Genomic DNA, 14531 nt, shown 5'->3' with positions numbered 1-14531 from the left:
CAACCTCCTTTCTCACTTCCAGGAGCAGCCTAGGATAAGTCCCCTGGTTTGGCCCTGGGGACTTAACAATCTTAATGTTTGCCAAATTTCCCAGCACATCAACTTCATCAATCTTGATCTGTTAAACCTGCTTCCCAGCTCCTCAAAGTTCTCATTCACAACAAAGTCCCTTTCCTTAGAGAAAACTGAAGCAAAATATTGATTTAGGGCTTCTCCTTTGTGTTCAGACTGCACGCACAAGTTCCCTCAGCTATCCCTGACCGGCCCAACCATCTCCCTGATCATTGTCTTATTCCTCACGTATGAGTAAAATGCCTTTGGGTTCTCCTTAATCCTTCTTGCCAAGCCTTTTTTGTGCTCTCTCCTGGCTCTCCTTAGTCCATTTCTGAGTTCCTTTCTATTAAGCCTGTAATCCTCTAAAGCTGTGTTAGATCCTTGCTTCCTCCATCTTACGTAAGCTGCCTTCTTCCTTTTGATGAGAAGCTCCTCTGTTTTCATCATCCAAGGTTCCTTGATCTTACCCCTTCTTACCTGTTTCAGAGGAACAAACTCGTCCAACACTCACAACAACTGCTCCTTAAACAGTCTTCTTGTCTGTTGTGCCTTTTTTGTGCTCCCAGTCTATACTTCCTAACTCCTGACAGATAGCATCATAATTTCCTTTTCCCCATTTAAATATCTTCCCTCGGTAACTGCTCCTTTCCTTCTCCAAGGCTATGGTAAATGTGAGGCAGTTGTTGTCACTGTCACCAAAGTGTTCTCCCACCGCGAGATCTGACACCGGCCAGGGCTCATTGCCAAGCACCAAAGCCAAAAGGCCTCTCGCCTCGTCGGCCTGACTCCATACTGAATAAAGAAATCGCTCCATTCAGACCATCTGCACTAAGGAGGTTCCAGTCAATATTCTGAAAGTTGAAGTCATCCATAACAACAACCCTGTTACATCTGCATTTTTTCCAAAATCTGCTGGCCTATGGGTTCTTAAATCTCCTTACTGCTATTAGAGGGTCTGTAGAAAACCCCCAACGAGGTAGCTGCTCCCTTGCTGTCCCTAATCTCCACCCATACTGACTGAGTGGACCAACCTTCCTCAACAACCTTAGTTTCTGTAGCTGCGATGCACTCTCTAATTAGCAATGCTACACCCCTCCTCTTTTTCCACCCTCCCTGTTCTTTTTCAACGTTCTAAAGTCTGGAACATCTAGAAACCATTCCTGCCCCTGTGAACCCAAAAGAGAAAATGCTGGAAAGTCTCAGCAGGTCTGGTAGCATCTGTAAGGAGAGAAGAGAGCTGACATTTCGAGTCTAACTGACGCTTTGTCAAAGTTAGACTCGAAACGTCAGCGCTCTTCTCTCCTTCCAGGTGCTGCCAGACCTGCTGAGATTTTCCAGCACTTTCTCTTTTGGTTTCAGATTCCAGCATCTGCAGCAATTTGCTTTTATTCCTGCCCCTGTGAAACCCACCTCTCCATTACGGCCACAACATCGTAGCCCCAAGTGCTGATCCATGCTCTAAGTTCGTCACTCTTATTTCTGACACTCCTTGAGTTAAAGCAGACACACTTTAACTGATCCCTTTGTTTTATCACGTGAAAAACCTTCCTGAAAGATTCACTACATCCTGTCACTGCCTGATCTACAACTACCCTCCCTCAGACACATAGCTCTGGTTACCACCCCCTTGCCAAACTAGTTTAAACCTACGTGAACTTACACATTTTGGTCAGAAGTGGTGTCGATTATTTTCTAAATGGGAAAAGACTTCAGAAATCTGAAGTGCAAAGGGACTTGGGGGTTTCAGTTGAGGATCCCCTTAAGGTTAACAAGCAGGTTCAGTTCACAGTTAGGAAGGCAAATGCAATTCTGGCATTCATCTCAAGAGGGCGAGAAAACAAAGGCAGCGATGTCCTGCTGGGGTTGTCTGACGCTCTGTTTAGAGCACATCTGCAACATCGTGAGCAGTATTAGGAGATATCCTGCATCTCAGGATGGAGGGAGTTCAGAGGAGGTTTCTAAGAATAATGCCAGGGTTAAAGGGTTTATCATATGAAGAACACAATTGAGGCTCTTAGTCTATATTCGATGGAGTTACAAAAACAAGGAGGGAGATTAGATTGAAACTTACAGAACACTGACAAGCTTAAGTAGACTGGACATGGTGAAGCTGTTTTCACTGGTGGGAGTGATAGGACCCGAGGCCAAAACCTCAGAGTGAAGAGATACCCTTTAGAACCAAGAGGAGGAATTCCTTCAGCCAGAGGGTGGTGAATCTGTGGAACACATTGCTACAGAGAGGTGTGGAGACCAAGTCATTGAGTATCTTTAAGACAGAGATAAATAGGCTCTGGATTGGTAAGGAGATTAAGGGTTACCGGGAGAAGGCGGGAGAATGGCATTGAGATACAAATCAGCCATGACCAAATAGTGGAGCAAACTAGATTGGCCGAATGGTCTAATTTTGCTCTGACATGCTGATTATCAATTAGACTCATGGGGTTTCAGGAGCAGAGAGATCAAGGATAAAGCAGATGGAGGGGAACTGTTATGAAACTGAGAAGGGAATTGGTTACTCCAGAAGTGGGGATAGGGGGGAGGAGATATCAGAGAACCAAGTACAGGGGTAATTTTACTGTTGGTAATCTACATGTCCAGAGTTGAATATTCCTGTGCAACTACAACACTGGCATCAAAATTGAACAACAATGTGGAGAATTATCCAGAAATGTCTGATCTAGAACAAACAACAGATAATCCAATCTCATCAATCTACACTCAATCATCCACAAAGTGTCAGAGGGTTTAATTGTTAATATCATCAAGTCGCAGTCAGTCAGCAGTATCTGCTCATTGATGCTTTGACCTACGTTTCCACCAAGACCACCCAGCTCCACATTTCCTGACAACCTTAGGAGCTGAACAAGGTTACCTTTACTTGACCAATTGTGGTACTAAGGAAGCCAAGGTAAACTGCAGTCAGTGGGAAAGGGGGAAACTCTCATCCATAACATCAAAAATGGGTCTGATTGAAAGTTACAGAAATAGGTAGGAAGGTAAGTGGTGAGGAAGACACAATGGGTTTGCAGAGGGAAACAGCTCTTTGCTATCTTCTCCCCACCCTCCCCCATTTCTCTCTCCACCCTGGAGGCTCCTTGCCTCCATTCCTGATGAAGGGCTTTTGCCCGAAACATCGATTTTCCTGCTCCTCGAATGCTGCCTGACCTGCTGTGCTTTTCACTCTGGTTTCCAGCATCTGCAATCCTCACTTTAGCTTAGCTTAAGTGAATGAACAACATCTTGTCAGATTGAATATAATGTGGGAAAATGTAAGGTTTGGCAAGAAGAATAGAGGCACTGAATATTTAAATAGAGAAAGATTGCAGAAAGCTTCAGAACAGAGGGATTGGAGGGTCATTGTCCATGAATCACAAAAAGCTAGCATCCAAGTTCAGCGGGTAAGGCAAATGTAATGTTGGTCTTTATTTCCAAGGGAATGGAGCATAAAAATAGGGAGGTTGTGCTAAAACTATATATAGCACCAGTCAGACCACAGCTGGAATACTGTGAACTATCGAAGGGAAGATATTCTGGAATTGGAGACATCCAGAGAAATTACAAGCTGCTGATACCAGCCAAGGAGGGGCTGTCTTATGAGGAGACGTTGAATAGATTGAGCCTGTGCTCTTTGGGATTTAGAAGAATGATTGTTAGAGGACTAACAGGCTATAGACAGAAAAACCAAATCAAAATCACTGGAAAAAGTCAGCAGTCAGGTAGCATCTGTGAGGAGAAATGTTTCGGGTCTTGTATCACTTCTTCAGAACTGGAAAGATGCAAAAAAGTGGTTTCTCCTATTGAAGAGTCTAGAACCAGACATCAAAATCTCAGAATAAGGGGTCACGCATTTAACTCCGAGACGAGAAAGAATTTCTCTCAAAGGGTCATAAATCTATGGATTTTTTTTTGCAGAGCTTCGCTCATGGAGTATATTCAAGGCTGAGATCAAGAAGGGAATGAAAGGTTATCGAGAAAATGCAGCAAAGTGGGATTTGGGATGACCAGATCAGTCCTGATAGAAACATGAAAGATAGGAGTGGAAGGAGGCCATTCGGCCCTTCAAGTCCGCTTCACCATTCATCCCGAATGTTACGGGTTTAGATGGAGAGGAATTTGTTAAGTGTGTACAAGAAAATTTTCTGATTCAGTCTGTGGATGTACCTACTAACATGGGCGGCACGGTGGCACAGTGGTTAGCACTGCTGCCTCACAGCACCAGAGACCTGGGTTCAATTCCCGCCTCAGGCGACTGACTGTGTGGAGTTTGCACATTCTCCCCGTGCCTGCGTGGGTTTCCTCCGGGTGCTCCGGTTTCCTCCCACAGTCCAAAGATGTGCGGGTCAGGTGAATTGGCCATGCTAAATTGCCTGTAATCTTAGGTAAGGGGTAAATGTAGGGGTATGGGTGGGTTGCGCTTCAGCGGGTCAGTGTGGACTTGTTGGGCCGAAGGGCCTGTTTCCACACTGTAAGTAATCTAATCTAAAAGGTGCAAAACTTGACCTTCTCTTGGGAAATAAGGCAGGGCAGGCGATTGCGGTGTCAGTGGGGGAGCACTTTGGGGCCAGCGAGCATAATTCTATTAGATTTGAAATAGTGATGGAAAAGAATAGAGCAGATCTATCTGGAGAAAGGCCAATTTTGATGGTATCAGGCAAGAACTTTCGAAAGCTGATTGGGGACAGATGTTCGCAAGTAAAGGTATAGCTGTAAAATGGGATGCGACTGCCTGTGTGGAATCTGCACATTCTTCCCGTGTCTGTGTGGGTTTCCTCCCACAGTCCAAAGATGTGCAGGTTGGGTGAATTGATCATGTTAAACTGCTTGAAGAGCTAGCTGTATTAGTTAGGGGGAATAGGTCTGGGTGGGTTACTCTTTGGGGGGGGGGTCGGTGTGGACTCGTTGGGCCGAAGGGCCTGTTTCCACACAGATTAGGGAATCTTAAAAAAAAATGAGATAGCGAGAATCCAGAGAAAGTATATTCCTGTCAGGGTGAAAGGAAAGGCTGGTAGGTATAGGGAATGCTGGATGACGAAAGAAATTGAGGGTTTGATTAAGAAAAAGAAAGAAGCATATGTCAGGTACAGACAGGATAGATCGAGTGAATCCTTAGAAGAGTATAAAAGCAGTAAGAGTTTACTTAAGAGGGAAATCAGGAGGGGGATAAAGGAGATAGGAGATAGCTTTGGCAAATAGAATTAAGGAGAATACAAAGGATCTTACAAATATGTTAAGGACAAAAGGATAACTAGGGAAAAAGTAGGGCCCCTCAAAGAGCAGCAAGGCGGCCTTTGTGTGGAGCCACAGAAAATGGGGGAGATACTAAATTAATATTTTGCATCAGTATTTACTGTGGAAAAGGAAATGGAAAAAATAGACTGTAAAGAAATAGATGGTGACATCTTGCAAAATGTCCAAATTACAGAGGAGGAAGCGCTGGATGTCTGGAAACGCATAAAGGTGGTTCAATCCCCAGGACCTGATCAGGTGTACCCGAGAACTCTGTGAGAAGCCAGGGAACTGATTACTGGGCCTCTTGCTGAGATATTTGTATCATCGATACTCACAGCTGAGATGCCGGAAGACTGGAGGTTGGCTAACATGGTGCCACTGTTTAAGAAGGGTGGTAAGGACAAGCCAGGGAACTATAGACCAGTGAGCCTGACGTTGGTGGTGGGCCAGTTGTTGGATGGAATCCTGAGGGACAGGATATATTGCTCAGTGCCTGCCTCTGTAACCAACTCATCCCACATGGACTCAGGACCACCTTTAAACCAGCAGAGTTCGGAACCGAACAGGACAAACAGTACAGACTACAGATTCAAAACCACCAGCAACAGTTCTTTGAAATCCTCCGCTCCACGCTCACAGCAATACACTGGCACTTCACCTCTCTACAGTCAGACCTGCCTCAGCTGAGGGCCACACTCTCTCAGAATTGCAAAGGACTCACTCTGTACTACATCCTCAGGAGAATTCATACTCTCAACAAACAGTATTTCAACACCGTCTCAAACATCAAAATCTGTAATGCAACAAACTTTTATCTAACCAGCGCTCCTCAAACATTCCCGTAGATTCCCCCGGCCTCTGGAACTGTTTAGACGCTATTCGCTGTGCGGCTCGTACAGTCGCCACCACTCCCACGCTGATTGATGATGTCACTTCCACCCCCATCACGGCCGCTTCCACAGCCACTTCCGCCCCTCACAATTCCTCATGCACTACATGTGACATCACTTCCGCCCCTCACATCATCGCTGATGTCACACGCTCAGTGACTTCTGCCCCCCCCAACTGCCATGTTTGCCACCACTTCCGCTCCAACCAATGCCACCCACCTGCATTCTGCCCTGACACGCCCCCCCACTGTCACTATCCCCACCCCACAGAACCCTGAGGGGAACACTACCCCTGCTCATGACTCCACCCCCATTCCCCCACCACCACACCCACTCCAGTTACCAGCTCCGCCCTCACTCCCAGCTCCCAGCCCTGCCAAGTTTTCACCATCCCCCCAGACCTCCCCCTCACTGAGGACGAACGATCAGTCCTCAGCAAAGGACTCACCTTCATCCCCCTCTACCCACGCATCAATGAATTTAATACATGCCGTGACATCAAACACTTATTCCACTGCCTCCGCCTCCGAGCTTACTTTCACAATCAGGATTCCCGCCCACCTTCTGAGGACCCCTTTGCCCACCTCCAACACACTGCATCCACCTGGACACCCCGCGCTGGCCTATTACCTGCCCTCAACCTCTTCATTTCCAAAAGCCGCCGGGACATTAACCGCCTCAACCTGTCTACCCCCTCCCCCACTCCAACCTCTCACCCTCACAACGCGCAGCCCTCCAATCCCTCTGCTCCAATCCCAACCTCACCATTAAGCCAACGGATAAAGGGGGCGCATTGGTAGTCTGGCGCACTGACCTCTACACCTCTGAAGCTAAACGCCAGCTCGAGGACACCTCTTCCTACTGCCCCCTCGACCATGACCCCACCCCCCCCATCACCAAACCATCATCTCCCAGACCATACAGAACCTCATCACCTCAGGAGATCTCCCACCCACAGCTTCCAACCTCATAGTCCGGGAACCCCGCACTGCCCGTTCTACCTCCTTCCCAAGATCCACAAGCATGACCACCCTGGCCGACCCATTGTCTCAGCATGCTCCTGCCCCACTGAACTCATCTCTACCTACCTCGACACTGTCCTATCCCCCCCTAGTCCAGGAACTCCCCACATACGTTCGAGACACCACCCACGCCCTCCACCTCCTCCAAGACCTCAGTTTCCCCGGCCCCCAACACCTCATCTTCACCATGGATATCCAATCCCTCTACACCTCCATCCACCATGACCAGGGCCTCCAAGCCCTCCGTTTCTTCCTCTCCAGACGTCCCCAACAGTACCCTTCCACCGACACTCTCATTTGTTTGGCCGAACTGGTCCTCACCCTTAACAATTTCTCCTTTGAATCCTCCCACTTCCTCCAGACCAAAGGGGTAGCCATGGGCACACGTATGGGCCCCAGCTATGCCTGTCTCTTTGTTGGCTACGTAGAACAGTTGATCTTCCGTAATTACACCGGCACCACTCCCCACCTCTTCCTCCGCTACATTGATGACTGCATTGGCGCCACCTCATGCTCCCGCGAGGAGGTTGAGCAATTCATCAACTTCACCAACACATTCCACCCTGACCTTAAATTTACCTGGACCTTCTCTGACACCTCCCTCCCCTTCCCGGACCTCTCCATCTCCATTAATGATGACCAACTTGACACTGACATTTTTTACAAACCCACCGACCCCCACAGCTACCTGGATTACACCTCTTCCCACCCTATCTCCTGCAAAAATGCCATCCCGTATTCCGAATTCCTCCGCCTCCGCCGTATCTGCTCCCAGGAGGATCAGTTCCACCATAGAACACACCAGATGGCCTCCTTCTTTAGAGACTGCAATTTCCCTTCCCACGTGGTTAAAGATGCCCTCCAACGCATCTCGTCCACATCCCGCACCTCCGCCCTCAGACCACACCCCTCCAACCGTAACAAGGACAGAACGCCCCTGGTGCTCATCTTCCACCCTACCAAACTTTGCATAAACCAAATCATCCACCAACATTTCCGCCACCTCCAAACGGACCCTACCAGCAGCGATATATTTCCCCACCCACCCCTTTCCGCCTTCCGCAAAGACTGTTCCCTCCATGACTATCTGGTCAGGTCCATGCCCCCATACAACCCACCATCCCATCCTGGCACCTTCCCCTGCCACCGCAAGAATTGCAAAACCTTCGCCCACACCACCTCCCACACCTCCATCCAACGTCCTAAGGGAGCCTCCTGTGAACCTCTTCTGTGATCTTTCCTCCGGCATTTGTAGTGGTTTGAATCTGCTGCTTCCGGTTGTCAGTTCCAGCTGTCCGCTGCAGTGGTTGATACATTGCGTCCAGATCAATGTGCTTATTGATTGATGAGTGGATGAGTGGACAGCTGGAACTGACAACCGGAAGCGGCAGATTCAAACCACTACAAATGCCGGAGGAAACATCACAGAAACGCTTCACAGGAGGCTCCCAAGCACTGAGGATGTCACCTAGACAGGGGCGAAATGTCTGCAACACAACTTCCCAGCTCGGTGAACAGAACCACAAGAACGAGCACCCGAGCTACAAATCTTCTCCCAAACTTTGAAACCCTAAGGGAGCCTACCACATCCATCAAAGTTTTACCTGCACAAACACTAATATCATTTATTGTATCCGTTGCTCCCAATGCGGTCTCCTCCACATTGGGGAGACTGGACGCCTCCGAGCAGAGCGCTTTAGGAAACATCTCTGGGGCACCAATCAACCACACCGCCCTGTGGCCCAACATTTCAACTCCCCCTCCCACTCTGCTGAGGACATGGAGGTCCTGGGCCTCCTTCACCGCCGCTCCCTCACCACCAGACGCCTGGAGGAAGAACGCCTCATCTTCCGCCTTAGAACACTTCAACCCCAGGGCATCAATGTGGACTTCAACAGCTTCCTCATTTCCCCTTCCCCCCACCACACCCCAGTTCCAAACTTCCAGCTCAGCACTGTCCCCATGACTTGTCCTACCTGCCTATCTTCTTTTCCACCTATCCACTCCATCCTCCTCTATGACCTATCACGTTCATCCCCTCCCCCACTCACCTATTGTAGTCTATGCTACTTTCTTCCCACCCCCACCCTCCTCTCACTTCTCTCTCCACCCTTCAGGCTCTCTGTCTGTATTCCTGATGCAGGGCTTTTGCCCGAACCATCGATTTTTCTGCTCCTCAGATGCTGCCTGAACCGCTGTGCTCTTCCAGCACCATTCTAATCTAGACACTGGTTTCCAGCATCTGCGGTCATTGTTTTTACCCCTATGTAATTAGAAAGGCAAGGGCTGATTAGGGGTAGTCAACACGGCTTAGTGCGTGGAAAATCATGTCTCACAAACTTGAATTATTTGAAGAAGTAACAAAGAAGATTGATGAGGGCAGAGCAGTAGATGTGATCTATATGAATTTCAGTAAGGCGTTCAACAAGGTTCCCCATGGGAGACTGGTTAGCAAGGTTAGATCTCATGGAATACAGGGGGAACTAGCCATTTGGATACAGAACTGGCTCAAAGGTAGAAGACAGAGGGTGGTGGTGGAGGGTAGTTTTTCAGACCGGAAGCCTTTGACCAGTGGAGTGCCACAAGGATCGGTGCTGGGTCCTCTATTTTCTGTCATTTACATAAATGATTTGGATGCGAGCATAAGAGGTACAGTTAGTAAGTTTGCAGATGACACCAAAATTGGTGGTGTAGTGGACAGCGAAGAGGGTTACCTCAGATTACAACAGAATCTTGATCAGATGGACCAATGGGCTGAGAAGTGGCAGATGGAGTTTAATTCAGATAAATGTGAGGTGCTGCATTTTGGAAAATCTGAGGAAGACTTATACACTTAATGGTAAGGTCCTAGGGAGTGTTGCTGAACAAAGAGACCTTGGAGTGCAGGTTCATAGTTCGTTGAAAGTGGAGTTGCAGGTAGGTAGGATAGTGAAGAAGGTGTTTGGTATGCTTTCCTTTGTTGGTCAGAGCATTGAGTACAGGAGTTGGGAGGTCATGTTGCAGCTGTCCAGGGTAATGGTTAGGCCACTGTTCGAATATTGCATTCAGTTCTGATCTCCCTCCTATCGGAAAGATGTTGTGAAACTTGAAAGGGTTCAGAAAAGATTTACAAGGATGTTGCCAGGGTTGGAGAATTTGAACTATAGGGAGAGGCTGAACAGGCTGGGGCTGTTTTCCCTGGAGCGTCGGAGGCTGAGGGGTGACCTTATAGAGGTTTAAAAAATTATGAGGGGTATGGATAGGGTAAATAGACAATATCTTTTCCCTGGGGTTGGGGAATCCAGAACTAGAGGGCATAGATTTAGGGTGAGAGGGGAAAGATATAAAAGAAACCTAAGGGACAACTTTTTCACACAGAGGGTGGTGCGTGTATGGAATGAGCTGCCAGAGGATGTGGTGGAGGCTGGTACAATTGCAACATTTAAGAGGCATTTGGATGGGTATATGAATAGGAAGGGTTTGGAGGGATATGGGCTGGGTGCTGGCAGGTGGGACTAGATTGAGTTAGGATATCTGGTCGGCATGGACAGGTTGGACCAAAGGGTCTGTTTCCATGCTGTACATCTCTATGACTCTATGATTGTGGCTGATCATCTAACTCAATCGCCTAATCCCACTTTCTCCCAATAACGTTTGGTTCCATTCACCCCAAATGCTATATTTAGCAGCCTCTTCGATACGTTCAATGTCTTGACATCAACTATTTCCTTTGGTAATGAATTCCACAGGCTCACCATTCCTTGTGAGAAGAAATGCCTCCCCTTCTCCCTCCTTAACGGTTTACCCAGAATCCTCAGACTGTAACCCCTGGTTCTGGACATACCCACCATTGGGAACATCCTCCCAGCAAATACCCTGTATCGTCCTGCTGGAATTTTATGTGTCTATGAGATCCCTCCACAATCTGAATTCCAGCAAAAACAATTCTAACCGAGTCAATCTCTCCTCATACTTTAGTCCTGCCACCCCCTGAATCAGCCCGGTAAACCCTCGAGAGCAAGAGCATCCTTCCTCAGAAAAGGGAAATAAAACTGCACACAGTATTCTAGGTGTGGCCTCTCCAAGGCCTTGTATATCTGTAAAAACACATCCCTGCTCTTGTAATCGAAACCTCTTGCCATGAAGGCCAAGCACCTCAATTTTCCCAGTACCATTTCTCTAATAATATTGATCTCCCTCAGTTATTTCTTCTTACCAAATTTTGCATTTTCCAACATTTCTGGTATCTGATTTGCATCTTCTTTTGTGAAGACAGAACCAAAGTATGTATTCAGTTGCTCAGCTATTTCTTTGTGCTCTATTAAACATTCCCCCATTTGTATCTCTGAATCAAATACCTCACTCTCCATCTTGATAAAACATTCTATCATGTTACTGTCACTCATTCCCAAGAGGTTTCGCACATCTAGATCGGCAATGATTCCCTTCTCATTATACAGTACCCAGTTTAAGATGGCCTCCCCTCTAGTTGGTTCCTCACCATCTTGATCAAGAAATCTTTTGGAATAATGGAGCAGACTACATATTGCCAAATACTGTACTTCCATTCCTATGTAATTATTAAATAATGTCAATAAGTGCGGTCTTAACATATGTAGACTCGCCAACGTTAAGGGCATTTAAATGGGCATTGAACATACATATGGTTAATGATGGAACAGTGTAGGTTAGATGGGCATCAGATTAATTTCACAGGTCGGTGCAACATTGAGGGTCAAAAGGCCTGTACTGCACTGTAACATTCTATGTCTACGCCTTCTTTGTCCCGCCCAAGTGCATCATCTCACAGTTATCAGGTTGGATTATTTGTGGTATCTCCCAGAACTCTGTCGGAAGCGATTGCTCGCCCCCTTGCTGAGATATATGTATCATCAATAGCCACAGGTGATGGAAGACTGGAGGGTGGTTAACGTGGTATTATTATTTTGGAAAGGTGATAAGAAAAAAAACAGGGAACTATAGAACAGTAAGCCTGACTTCTGTGGTGGGTAAGTTATCGGAGAGGAGTCTGATGGACAGGACTGCATGTATTTGGAAAGGTAAGGACTCATTAGGGATGGTCAACATGGCTTTGTGCGTGGGAAATCATGTCTCACTAACTGTTCGAAGTGACAAAGATGATTGAAGAAGGTAGAGCAGTGGATGTTCCCTCTATGGGCTTCAGTGATACTCAACAAGGTTCCTTATGGTAGACTGCTTAGTGAGGATAGATCACATAGAATCCAGTGAGAAGTAGCCATTTGGATACAAAATTGGCTCTAAATTAGGAGACAACGGATAAAGGTGATGCTTGTTTCTCCAAGTGAAAGCCTGTGACCAGTGGTGTGCTGTAAGGAATGGTGATGAGTCCACTGTTTTTTGTCATTTATATAATGATTTGGATGCGAATATAGGAGAAATGGGTAAGATGTATGTAGATGACTGTAAAAGTGGTGGTGCAGTGAATAGCAGAGGTTATCTCAGAGTACAACGGGACCATGATCAGGTGGGAAAATGGGCGGAGGAGTGGCAGATGGGGTTTAATTTTGATAAATATGTGGTGTTGTATTTTGGAAAGGCAAATCTCCGCCAGGGCCTCACCCCCTGACCATCTCCACCGGGACCTCACCCCCTGACCATCTCCACCGGGACCTCACCCCCTGACCATCTCCACCGGGACCTCACCTCCTGACCATCTCCACCGGGGACACCCCCTGACCATCTCCACCGGGGCCTCACCCCCTGACCATCTCCACCGGGGCCTCACCCCCTGACCATCTCCACCGGGACCTCACCTCCTGACCATCTCCACCGGGGCCTCACCCCCTGACCATCTCCACCGGGGCCTCACCCCCTGACCATCTCCACCGGGACCTCACCTCCTGACCATCTCCACCGGGGCCACCCCCTGACCATCTCCACCGGGGCCTCACCCCCTGACCATCTCCACCGGGGCCTCAACCCCTGACCATCTCCACCGGGGCCTCAACCCCTGACCATCTCCACCGGGACCTCACCCCCTGACCATCTCCACCGGGGACACCCCCTGACCATCTCCACCGGGACCTCACCCCCTGACCATCTCCACCGGGGACTCACCCCCTGACCATCTCCACCGGGGCCTCACCCCCTGACCATCTCCACCGGGGCCTCACCCCCTGACCATCTCCACCGGGGCCTCACCCCCTGACCATCTCCACCGGGGCCTCACCCCCTGACCATCTCCACCGGGGCCTCACCCCCTGACCATCTCCACCGGGGCCTCACCCCCTGACCATCTCCACCGGGGCCTCACCCCCTGACCATCTCCACCGGGGCCTCACCCCCTGACCATCTCCACCGGGGCCTCACCCCCTGACCATCTCCACCGGGGACTCACCCCCTGACCATCTCCACCGGGGACTCACCCCCTGACCATCTCCACCGGGGACTCACCCCCTGACCATCTCCACCGGGGACTCACCCCCTGACCATCTCCACCGGGGACTCACCCCCTGACCATCTCCACCGGGGACTCACCCCCTGACCATCTCCACCGGGGACTCACCCCCTGACCATCTCCACCGGGGACTCACCCCCTGACCATCTCCACCGGGGACTCACCCCCTGACCATCTCCACCGGGGACTCACCCCCTGACCATCTCCACCGGGGACTCACCCCCTGACCATCTCCACCGGGGACTCACCCCCTGACCATCTCCACCGGGGACTCACCCCCTGACCATCTCCACCGGGGACACCCCCTGACCATCTCCACCGGGGCCTCACCCCCTGACCATCTCCACCGGGACCTCACCCCCTGACCATCTCCACCGGGGACACCCCCTGACCATCTCCACCGGGGCCTCACCCCCTGACCATCTCCACCGGGGCCTCACCCCCTGACCATCTCCACCGGGACCTCACCACCTGACCATCTCCACCGGGACCTCACCCCCTGACCATCTCCACCGGGGACACCCCCTGACCATCTCCACCGGGGCCTCACCCCCTGACCATCTCCACCGGGACCTCACCCCCTGACCATCTCCACCGGGGACACCCCCTGACCATCTCCACCGGGGCCTCACCCCCTGACCATCTCCACCGGGGCCTCACCCCCTGACCATCTCCACCGGGGCCTCACCCCCTGACCATCTCCACCGGGGCCTCACCCCCTGACCATCTCCACCGGGACCTCACCACCTGACCATCTCCACCGGGACCTCACCCCCTGACCATCTCCACCGGGGACACCCCCTGACCATCTCCACCGGGGCCTCACCCCCTGACCATCTCCACCGGGGCCTCACCCCCTGACCATCTCCACCGGGGACACCCCCTGACCATCTCCACCGGGGCCTCACCCCCTGACCA

The sequence above is a fragment of the Hemiscyllium ocellatum genome, chromosome 35, assembly GCF_020745735.1.
Source record: "Hemiscyllium ocellatum isolate sHemOce1 chromosome 35, sHemOce1.pat.X.cur, whole genome shotgun sequence".
In the NCBI taxonomy this organism is placed as follows: Eukaryota; Metazoa; Chordata; class Chondrichthyes; order Orectolobiformes; family Hemiscylliidae; genus Hemiscyllium; species Hemiscyllium ocellatum.
This window is presented reverse-complemented; position numbering follows the sequence as displayed.